Below are 12,535 nucleotides of genomic sequence, written 5' to 3' on the forward strand. Positions count from 1 at the left end.
AAGAATTGAAATAAAGGATTATTAAATTATAAAGTATTAAGAAGCATGTAGAAAAACGATAAAGTTAAAGAAAAAATATTTTATATCTATATAAAAGGTAAAAGTAATGACTATGTAATTTCAAAATTGCCATAATTAAATTTGGACTTATGTTTACAGAAAGAGATCAGTTCATTTTTAGAATTTATTATATTGTTACTTTGAGGATGAAGATATTATAGTTTTAAGCCAATTTTTCGATATTTGTCGTCTGAAGTGTCGAACTTCTAAACGATACTGGTCTTGTAAAAATCCGTTGCCTCTTTCGAAAGTTTTATGCAGACCTTCAAACATACATACATAAATTTATATATTGGTAACTAAAAATTTTCGACCCAAACCGATTAAAAAGCTTGCCCTATCTCTGAATACCCTTTATGTAAAATTTCAAATGTCTAGACCAGAAATTGTCTGAGTAATTTAGTAGAGATTGCAGAGGTAATTTTTTTTAACTTTGACCGCTATTATGACCCCTTAACATTTATGGTTTTAGGCTCATATCAGGTTATTAAGTTAGATCCATGTCCAAGGAACCTATATCTAACATTTAAATTATTTATACCCAAAATTAGCGGAGGAGTTTGGTAGAGTTCTCAAAGGTAAAATCGTTGAACTTTGACCCCTTATCAGCAAAATTTCTGGCCGAAAATGGATTACAAAGATTTTCCCTAATCTCAGTACCCTGTATATCAAATTTCGAGTCTGAAGACTGAAAATTGCCAGCGTTATTGCGTAGGGAAATGTATACAGAAACACAAACACATATAGACAGACACTTTCACTTTATATATATATATATATATATATATATATATATATATATATATATATATATACTAGCATGGGCGCCCGGCGTTGCCCGGGTGTTTGGATGTGTATGTTTAGCAAAAAAGCGCGGTGGATACTAGAAAGCTGATTGGCTTACTAAAATTTCAATAGAAGATGCGCATATAAAAACGACAAATAACCGCAGAATCCTAGAGTGGATGAAACGCGGAATATTCAGTGTAGCTTAATCGCCATATACATTTTATAACTTACTAACTAGCTCTACCTACGTATTGAGCACTTTTGAAATAAATACTTAAAGTTTACGCATAAATCTATACTTTCGTATATTAATTTTATGTGAGTAAATTAAGTAGTTATATATATATATATATATATATATATATATATATATATATATATATATATATATATATTTGGAGGGGTACAAAATTTATAAGCACATTTGAACAGAAGCGGAAATTTCTCTAGAGCTATTTCGGGTACAATCTCATTAGGAAAAAAATCGATAGCAATGAAAATAGTATTAATGTCGAAAATAAAGAACATTGCGGGATCCTCATATATATATATATATATATATATATATATATATATATATATATATATATATATATATATATATATATATTTAAGGTGCTAAAAGTACGATAAAAATAAACAATTTAATTCAATAAAGCGAGTACAAAGCGATTAAAATGGCACTGCGAGGCAGGGAAAAACAGATAGGAGGTGGTCAAAGTTCCCCGAATAAAATTTAACGCTTTAAATGATTCCTTCTGCCGGTACAAAGAAAATTTACGAATCGCGATTGAGACAGATTCCAAAATTTTAAATTAATTTTTAGAATCCGCTCTATGAAATACCTCAAACCACTTTATTTTATACTAATTGGCACAATCATTGCTACTGATAACAGAGAAAGTAAATATAAAAACCGATAACTCCGTAATGTGAAATGAATTTGAAAATAAATATTTTACTTTATTTCTATAATGAGACGTTTTCCTTAAGTTTCTACAGCCGACTTAAATGTTTTATTTTTCTTTCTTTTTTCTAAACTTTCCAGATTGAGACGTTTCTCATTTTTTTATTTGTTTTTTGTAACTTCAAGGATTGCAACGATATTTTCTATGAATATGTATATTAGTGCGAACACTGACAGAGCATAATATTTTTTCCGTCATTTTTTTGACAGAAGGCGTGTACATCTACGTCTCTAACGACGTAGGTCAAAATGTTAAGACGAGTTTCAGCAGAGAACCACGCCGGAGAGTTTATGAAAAATATGGAACTTAAGAAAAATAATCCGATAGCCTAAGTTGAACTTAGAGGCAGTACATGTCAGTTTTGAAGCATGCCATGAACTGAATATGCCTATAGATTATTAGAAAAAAAACAGTAAACGAAGATAACGAGAAAGAAAAGGAAGAAGTTGTCCTTCATTCTTTATTTGTAAAACTCCGTTTGGTAGTTGATTTGTGTCGTGTTATTTTGCTTTTTTTTATTTGTTTTATTTCTTTTTTATATTTATTTGTTCTTTAGTTTGTTGTTTATGTTTATCGTTATTTCTGTGATTTATTTTATTTGTTTAGTTAGTTGTAGCCTTCAAGAATTTAGAGATTTTTTTTTTAATTTTTATCTTTAGTGTCTTTTAGCTTGGAAAACTGTCTGATTACTTTTTTATCGTTTTTTTTTTTGTTTGTTTTTTTTGTTTTTTGCTGCATGTTTATTTTTCTATCTTATATTTCTTGCTTATTTTATTTCTTTAATTTTTTTTTTCGTCTCTTCGTTCTGTGATTTAGTTATTTATATTATTTTGGGGGGTTGTTCAAGAAAAATAAGATGTAAAAACTATTTCTACGAATATGATTAGTGTCAGAAAACTGACAGTCACTTCTTTTCTTTCTGTAACTCTTTTACTCTCTCCCTCTCTCTCTCTCTCTCTCTCCTCTCGCCTTCTCTCTCATTCTATTATCTCTCTTTATATCTCTCTCATTCTTATTATTTGTCTCTTTCTATCGCTGTCTTATGGTTTCTTTTGCTTTATAGCTCAATTGCACACTCTCTCGTGCGCATGCGCTTTCTACGTACACACTAGAATGAGGCAAATAGGAATGCATCTGAAATTACATAACTCTATTTCCGCTCAGAAATGCAAAACAAATAGTTTTTAAAATTATTCATGAAAGAAAATATCATTCAGTGCTTTGTTAAAAAAAATAACAATTCGCAAAATAAATTCTAATTGTGTAAATATACATTTCTCAACGTTCTTTACTGTTTTGTTATTTAATCTTTCTCTTATACTTTTAATTAAATAAATAATTATTTGTTTAATTATTGTGTTAGATATTTCGTTTACTTAAACGCTAGCCATACTTGATGCACAGAAAAATTGAGAAAAAAATTGCAACTTCCGGGAAATGAACTGATTTACTGATGAGTTACCACATATAAAGGTTCGAAAGGGTCACACTTAATGATAAGGGTTAAAGAGGTAATCAGTTGGATGATGATTGTCGCATGAGAGGACCAGAAACAATTGATTTAAGATGAAGGAAATTACTAAGCGAAATTAATTATCCAAGATAACGACTCAACATTAGACTTGAAGACGGACATTATGTAGTAGTTTGAGAAGCAGACTATTGGTATATTGTTCCGCAGATATGATCTTCTAGTAAAAGAACTTTGTTCATTGAAGTTACGCGGTTGTAGCTACACGAGTTCTGGAAATTGATCCAGGATAGGAGAAATATTCGTAAATAGAACTATGGGTAATAGTAAAATAAAAACAACCATCGAATGCTTAAACAAAAAAAAAAGGAAAATGGAATAGTTAAGTGTCTTTTAGCTTTTATCCTGTCTATTGAAACAATTTTTAATGAATTAAGTTAATACACTTGAGGTTGTAAAAATTAAAAACATGTTTGGCTCTATTAACGTATGGAGCACTTTTTATCCTTTTTTTACCACACATACCTCTTAGTGTGGGTATATGAAACCATTTTCCTTTTTTTGATAGTTTTGCAAAGAAATATGTAAATTAGTTTAACTTGGTTCGTATAAACATAACTGAGTATATTTGAAGGTTGTTTTTCTTTTGTCATAAATAGGATGTTAATCTTTAGATCTCAGTGCCATTGTGACGATGCCTTAACTTTATAAATATGCAGATTCACGTGTTTCGTATGCCATCATATATTTATTAAATTATCCATGTTTGTATTGAACTAAAATTGTGGCTTTTAGGATATTTAATTAGAAATTTTCTTGAAAAATGTACACGGAAATTTTATTTACCGAAGATTAAAATGAACAAAAAGCATACATTAAAAGATATTAGAATTAGAAAAATATTAGAAAATTAAGTAGACTACAAATTTTATAAAGAAAATAATTGGATTCCCTGTTTTATAAGGTCGTGCATGCAATTGAAATCAAAAAGTAATATATCCGCTTATAATGTATATATAAATATATACTTATTTATATAAATATATATATATATATTAAAAAAGCTTATAAAGAATATATATTTAACAAAGCAAATCTATCAAGATAGAATAATCTCTACACGAATAAGTGGAGCAATAAACTATATTGATAAAAAAATAAAGAATAAAAGTTACACATAACTTAATTATATCATCAGATCAATAAGGAAAAAGCAAGGTAAAAAAAATTTAAGTCTTTGCATTTAGCTTCGAAATTCCATTGTCTAAAAAGGTTTTAGTCTCTAATTTGCCCTCTTCTTTCTTATTGATCTGATATAATCAGGTGTTAACTTGTATTCCTCATCTTCTATTTAATACGTGTGTGTGTGTTCAATTTTCATGAACTCAAGTGTATTAACTTAATTCATTACAAATTGTTCCAAAATACAAGATAAAAATTATTCGTTCATATCGTCAGATGAACGAGTTAAATTAAAAATAAAAAGAAGAGAAGGGAAGAGGGAAAGAAAAGAAGGGGAGAAGCAATAAAAAATAAAAATTCAATTAAAATATTAGTACAATTATAAAGATAAAATAAGGCAAGAGACGGGAGGAGGGAAGAAGAAGAAAAAAGAAAGAAGGGAAATAGATAATTGATCGTATCAAAAAACTTTATGGAGTTCTGGATAATGATCATTTTCCCCCCTTTTTTTCTTTCCCCACTTTTCCCTTCTCCCCTTTCTCTCTTACTTCCATTCGCTTGGCTTTTAATATCTATATGTAATGACAAAGACCATACCTTTCCTTTTTATTTTTATTTTAATTTGAATCATGTGATGATATGGAAGGATAATTTTTATCCTGTCTATTGAAACAATTTTTAATGAATTAAGTTAATACACTTGAGGTTGTAAAAATTAAAAACATGTTTGGCTCTATTAACGTATGGCGCACTTTTTATCCTTGTTTTTTACCACACATACCTCTTAATATATATATATATATATATATATATATGGAAACGATCATTTTTTATTCCTGTGAGAAACCATCTGGTTAATCTATATATTCTTAATTATTTTGTTCATTTTAATCTTCGGTAAATAAAATTTCTGTGTACATTTTTCAAGAAAATTTCTAATTAAATAATATGATATTTAATTTAAACACATATATATGCGATGTTTTTTTAAGATTCATTAGTGTGGGTATATGAAACTGTTTGGCCAGTCTCATTGTCTCGTCAGGATTAAACGTTTTAATCAATGTGCCACCACAATACTCGCAAGAAACTTTATTTTCAACAAATCTCAAAGCGTAATTAATATCAATGGGAAATAACTTTGCAATATTGTTTCGGTAGAAGCCTTTCATATTTCACTAAAATTGCTCCACTCTTGACAGCTTATATATATATATATATATATATATATATATATATATATATATATATATATATATATATATATAGTGCCACGCACAAATATTGAATACATTATATTTTTCTTCATAACTTTTATTAGGGTTCAAAATTTTATCTAAAATGTGGTCAGTATATTCCTATTACTATTCTAAATTATATTTGGAGTAGTAATTACAAAATCAAAATTTGGAAAGTTTATATTTAAGGAAAAATATGAATTAACAAACACGAAAATATTGGATACACTTTTTAAAAATTCTTTTTCTGAAATAAATTTACATGACTTGCTTAGCCTGTTGCAATAATTCAAACGTGTTATCACTGACTAATCAGAGAGCTTTATGTTAAAATAATTTTATAAAATTCTTCCAGTTTGGGCTCACTCCTTCAAAGTCAACCAGTTCATTTATAAAAATGCCTAAAACTAACGAGTTGTCAATAGACATTCGTCAAATAATCATTTATAAGCACAAAGAAGGAAAAGGGAATTGAATAATATCAAGGGAACTTAATCTATCGCTTAGTACAGTTGGAAACGTTATTAGAAAGTTTAAAAACCCTGGTGAAGCTGTTGCAAATCTTCCAAGGTGTGGTCGGCCAAGGAAATTAAACAAAAAAAATCAAGGTGGGTAAGCAGAAAGGTACAAAAAATCTTTTTCTTACTCGTGATGAAATTCAACCCGATCTCTGGCTGGGATTAATGTGAGCAATCAGTAGAGTTCTAAATTGTGCAGGTTTTGTATCAAGGTCCCCAAGTTCCCTTATTGAAGCTTAAACATGTCAGATCACGTTTGAATTATGTTAAAACATATGGCGAACAAACCCAAGAATTTTGGAACAAAGTAATCTGGTCAGACGAAACGAAAATCGAAATCTTTGGAAGAAACACAGCAACGCGTGTATGGCGTAAAAAGAATATCATTCCTACGGTAAAGTTTGGCGGTGGTTCGATTATAGTATGGGGATGTTTTTCATCCAAAGGTACTGATGAACTAGAAATCATCAATGGTAGAATGAATGGACGTATGTACAGGAGATTTTGGAGAAAAACCTCCAGAAATTTGTTGATTTGTTGGGACATCATAGCAATTTCGTATTTCAGCAGGACAATGATCCCAAACATACTGCCAAACTAACCAAAGAATGGCTTAGAAATAACGTAATTGACGTTCTTATTTGGCCCAGTCAGTCTCCAGACCTCAACCCAATTGAAAATTTGTGGAAAATATTGAAGATCAATGTTCACAAGAGGAATCCACAAAATATTCAACAACTAGAACAGTTCTCCAAAGAAGAATGACGCAAAATACCTGCATATCTTTGCAAAAAAACATGTCTGCAACTATAGAAAGCAATTGAAAGCTGTTGAACGCAATAAACACTATGCAACAAAATATTAAATCAATGTATCCAATATTCTTGCGTTAGTTAATTCATATTTTCCTTTAATATAAACTTTCTAAACCTTTTTCTGTAATTACTACCCTAAATATTAGTTAGAATAGTAATAGGAATAGACTGACCAAATTTTAGGTAAAATCTTGAACCCAAATAAAAGTTATGAAGAAAAATGTAATGTATCCAATACTTTTGTGTGGCACTGTACATGTATATATATATATATATATATATATATATATATATATATATATATATATATAACAGAGCAGTACCTTATTGCAGATATAAAAGAATAAATGACCCCAAATATAGGTGAAATAACAATAATTAGTATTTTTACATCTTAATTTATTCAAATTATATTGTATTTCTATTAAACATTTGTGATCAGTTATTCTCTACACTATAATAAAAATCAATGTATATATATATATATATATATATATATGTATATAATGTTAATAAAATAACTGTTAGTTGTACAGCAACATTGCTTCAAACAAAGCCTTCATCAGATTAATCTAGATTCATGCATGGTTTCGGAATCGAAGAACCATTAACACTGACCCAGAGCGTCTATCGAATTACTTTTACCATGCTAATGTAGATAGAGCCTTATCTTGTAGTAATTAGGTAATTCCACTTATATAATGAAGAAATGTCAAGATTATTCAAGAATGCGGAGGCTTAGTTGGCAATAAAACCTCGCACCGGACTTTTCTGTAGAATTCAATCATTTGCAAACTATCTGTAACACCTCACACACATACACGCGCGCACACAAGCACAAAACCACACACACACATACATACATACACACATATATATATATATATATGTATATATATATATATATATATATATATATATATATATATATATAAACCTCCGAAACAGCTATATTGTAAGCAGCTGATCATCCCCGTTTTCTATTTACAAAATTTTAGTTAAGGTTTTCTCTTTTCATCCTTATGTAGTTAAATTCTGTTTTAAAATTGAATACTTTTGCGAAATCGGCTTATGCAAATGCTAAGTCTATTTCTATTTAACAATTTTAGTTAAGGCCTTTTTTTTTCTTTCATCCATATATAAATGAATTCTCTTTGGTCATTATAAACTTTTTAGAAATCGGATTATGTAGGCACTTAGTCTGCGATAAGTTAAAATTATTTTTTTTTTCCTTCCGGGAATCTAAACTGCATTCTTTATTCTTATGTTTGCATTTTTTTTATTCAAAGCTTCTTTAGGCTATATATAGGTGTTACAAAGGAGTTGAAAATGATAGGATTTCTAAATTAAAAATGGCGTAATGTAAACAAATAATATGGTAATTGCTGTTTCTCTTCCAATTTTCGGATTTTTAATCATGCCTAAACGCATTTTATTTTCTTTTGGGAGTTGATAGTTGCTATTTTTTCTGATGAGTTAAGGGGAAAATCATTGATTGATATAATAATTAAGTGGATGATTTTGCGCAACGAAAAAGATACTGTCAAGAAGTGTAAGTGTCAACTGAATTAAAGGAATAAATTGTAAGACCGTCAACATCATGAAATTTGGAATATAGACTTTTGTCATTTATTCATTATATGCTCTGTAATTACATTGAGCTTCTTAAATAAGGATTGGTATATATTAAAAGGAAATATAAGTGAACAAAAATATCTCCACAAAAAAATAAAAATAAAATATATATATATATATATATATATATATATATATATATATATAGTGTTCAAGTCGATTAATATCGTCAAAAGGGTGATCTTCGATATGAAATCATACGATTCCATGTAGTAATATTCCTTGGAAAAGCAGAAACTGAATCAGATGAACAGTGAGTAACTCTTTCCTCCTTTTCAATTACGGATCGACATCTCGAGTTACCAATTTTATTCGGCGATCTTTGTAGCTTGCTTTCTTTCGGAAAATGGTTCCATATCATATTGCCCCGACAAATTCTAATTAAAAATTGACAAGATTAATCTGCACGTGACGTATTAGATTAATACAAATCTTAATTAAAAGTTCCATTGATATCTCCATAGTTGCATTTCAAAGACATCAGTGTTGTTTATGACGCTAGGAATTATGATGATTATATGATTGCATCATAGATGATCATCTTTATTGCGATGATTGATGGACACAAGATTAAAGATGGATTCTTGATATATTGCATCAGATATGAGCGATATCATTTTTATTAGTAGTAGTTTTGATGAGTTGTATTCCTTGAGTTCACATACAGCATGAAAAAATAAAATTGTCATCCTAGAAAAGACGATATTATTCCATTTCCGTTTGATGAAAACCATTTTTTTGTTGCAGACCATCTCCTAGTTGGCCAGCTGTATACAAATCCCAAGAGCGATAGAAGCCTTCTATCATTTCTGAAAGTGACACAATATTCAACGAGCGAGATCGGAGATGCACCACTTTATAATTCATGCCTTCCACCGATCCAATTGTCAGAAATCTCAAAATGCATCGTTGATTTGCCCAGGGTGATGAAAACAAAGTTTTCAGCCACGGTTATGGTCTTTGGTGTGGTTTCAAGTCTTCGAAGTCGGCTGTAAAGTCAACACCAAAGTGTACCTGAATGTGCTGAAGAGTGTGGTGATCCGCTGTTGCAATCAGGTGGCCGTTGGGTGTGACAGTGGGACTCTGCACTGTACCCTTCTCTCACTGACTCCCCTTTTCCCCCGACCTGAATCCACTGGACTACTTCGTTTGGCCATACATCGAGAACATTCACAACAAGATCTCCCACAACATCAAAGCCAGCCTGATCGCCGCCATCCGCTGACTATTCGCCGAGCTTCCCCCAGCGCTTGTGGAAAAGATTGCTCCAAGTTCCGGTCCCTAATCAGGCGGTGATGCAATAACCCTTATCCCTGAGTGGCTTCCGGGCCTTGATAAGTGGTGATCACTGTGTAAAAAAAAAAAAAGTGATTGAGGCTGAAGCTGACTACATTGAATAGATGTCAGGTCTACTACATAGTCAAGTTATCTGAATTATTTTTTTCGATAAAAGTTTTAAAATAAACCTGTAGTGTTGTTTTCTTTAGGGCGACATTTTTACCATTCCACCCTGTAAATATGCAGTAATAATTTTGCACTTGTGCATGAGGAAATATATTTTAATATGATATACGTGTTTATGAATGTTATCTTCCTCTATAATTTGATTTTATTGTGTATAAAAATGTTTATTGAATTTGAAAAATGTAAACATGTATACTAGGATAAGTAAAATTGATTCCCTAAACAGAACAATTTTACACAAGTTTTATGCCTAATTACAAAAATTATAATCAAGATATAATTATACTTAACCTTATGTTTAGAACTCTCATTCTAATATTGATCATATTTCATCACTTTATTTTTATTCTAGAAAATGTCTGAAATATAAAGTAAAACTTTACAAGATCTCACAAAGAAATTGATATTTATGGAATCTTGCTAAATTGAAATATCTACAGAACGATGGATCAAGTCCAATACATATAATAGATATTATTTCATTAATTGGAAATTGTATCCATATTTATCCCTTAACATCGCTGTAAATTACTAAAACCTGAATATTTGGTCAATATTATTAATTAATGTTTTATATTAACCTTTTTATACTATTTTTTCGCAAAATAATTCCATGCTTTTTTATCCTCTTTGCAGAAAATTACCGACACCACCATTTCCATCTTAAATAATAGCTTTTCTTCTTAAAAATCGAAACATGGCTACCTTTTGATTGGTATCATAACAAATTGTTTTTTTTTCCGCTGTAAAAAAAAAATAAATGAATAAAACTACTTGACCAAATTAAGTAAAAAAATTTCCAGAGAACTTCATTCTATAATGGATACGTACAATATAAACTTTTTTTCTTCGATAATTTCATTTTTAATGTCTTTATTAAACTTTACAAGTTCCCATTTTATTTTATTTTACGACTAGATGCTTTGTCCTAAAATTTATGATGATCGGTTAATTAGTTAAGTATTTAATAATGTGCATGCTAGTGTTGGTTTAATCGGAATCGGGAATCGAATAAATCGGAATTGTGGGAAATATCGGAATTGGAAAAATTGTGCCGATTTTCCGATGCCAAAAACGATTCTTTTATTTGTCTTTTTTATTTGATTTTGTTTAAAATAATATCTAAATAACGATAAAATAGTAAATATTTATCGATTTTTAACTACCAGTAAAATTAAAATCTATAGATCATCCCCAAGTATATTTGTATGGTGGGGTTATAATCTGCGCATATAACAGGTGTTTCTATGGTAATCGGGAAAATAACAATTTGTTAAATATTTGGAGATTTATAAAGAATCAGAATCGGTAATTGCATTGGAATCTGAAATTTAGTACGGAATCGGTAATTGGATCGGAATCAGGGAAAAATGTTGGAATCGTCCAATCACTAGTGCCTAAACATATATAAACATACACGTATACCAAAATGTATGTATATATATATATATATATATATATGTATATATATATATATATATATATATATATTGATGTTTGTTTATACATCTTTGATTTCATATCTCTACTTAATCATTCACTTTATCTTATGTATGTGTATATTTGTTTGATAATATGAGTATATGCGTATGCACCTTTGTGTATATGTGTATGTACGCTTATATGTATGTTTGTATGTATGTATGTATGTATGTATCATTTAGATCATTGAGATCATTTTGTACAGATCTCTTCTTTACAAGTCCTATGGTGATAGAGGCGAGGGGACAAGTTAGAAGTATGTAGTCACGAATCTGCACACAGGCGACTTAAAGCTTACCTTAACATCGCTGCTGGTTTTAAGGTAGAGGAATTAGTTTTGGTGGGGCTTGTTGCAACTCAGCAGCTCACCCAAATCATGGGAAAGATCTAGAAAAGATGACCTAAAAATCGTTCCTATTTTAAGCTGGTCAGTTGCCTGCTGCTAACAATTGTTCATTTCTGCGGGGAAAACAAAAGAAAAAACAATATGATTTATTCTAAAAAAGAAAAATAAATTGAATATTGCTACTTGCAACGTAAAGAAACTTCTTGATACGAAAGCTACCTGTGATACACTCCAGATCAAAACATGGTCATATTCTTGATTATGTCATCATGCGGAGCGTGATGTTCAGGATATATGTATTGAAAGAGTTATCCGGGGGTACAGACTTTGACACTGATAAGTCTTGTTCGTGCTAAACTTGTGTATAATGAAAAAAGTCAGACTCGATAGAGTATAATTGCCTAAGCGCATTTTTGTCTCTAAGTTACAAAATAAAGAAGCGCGTGAAACTCTTAGGACCTCATTTATTAATATCTCATTTGACGAAACGATTCAAGTCACAAGTATATAGCAAAGGATCTGAAATTCTTAGTTTTGGTTTGATGAAAATGATTCTACAATCAACAA

Source organism: Euprymna scolopes, chromosome 7 (assembly GCF_053919585.1).
Source record: "Euprymna scolopes isolate OS-2025 chromosome 7, ASM5391958v1, whole genome shotgun sequence".
Taxonomy (NCBI): Eukaryota; Metazoa; Mollusca; class Cephalopoda; order Sepiida; family Sepiolidae; genus Euprymna; species Euprymna scolopes.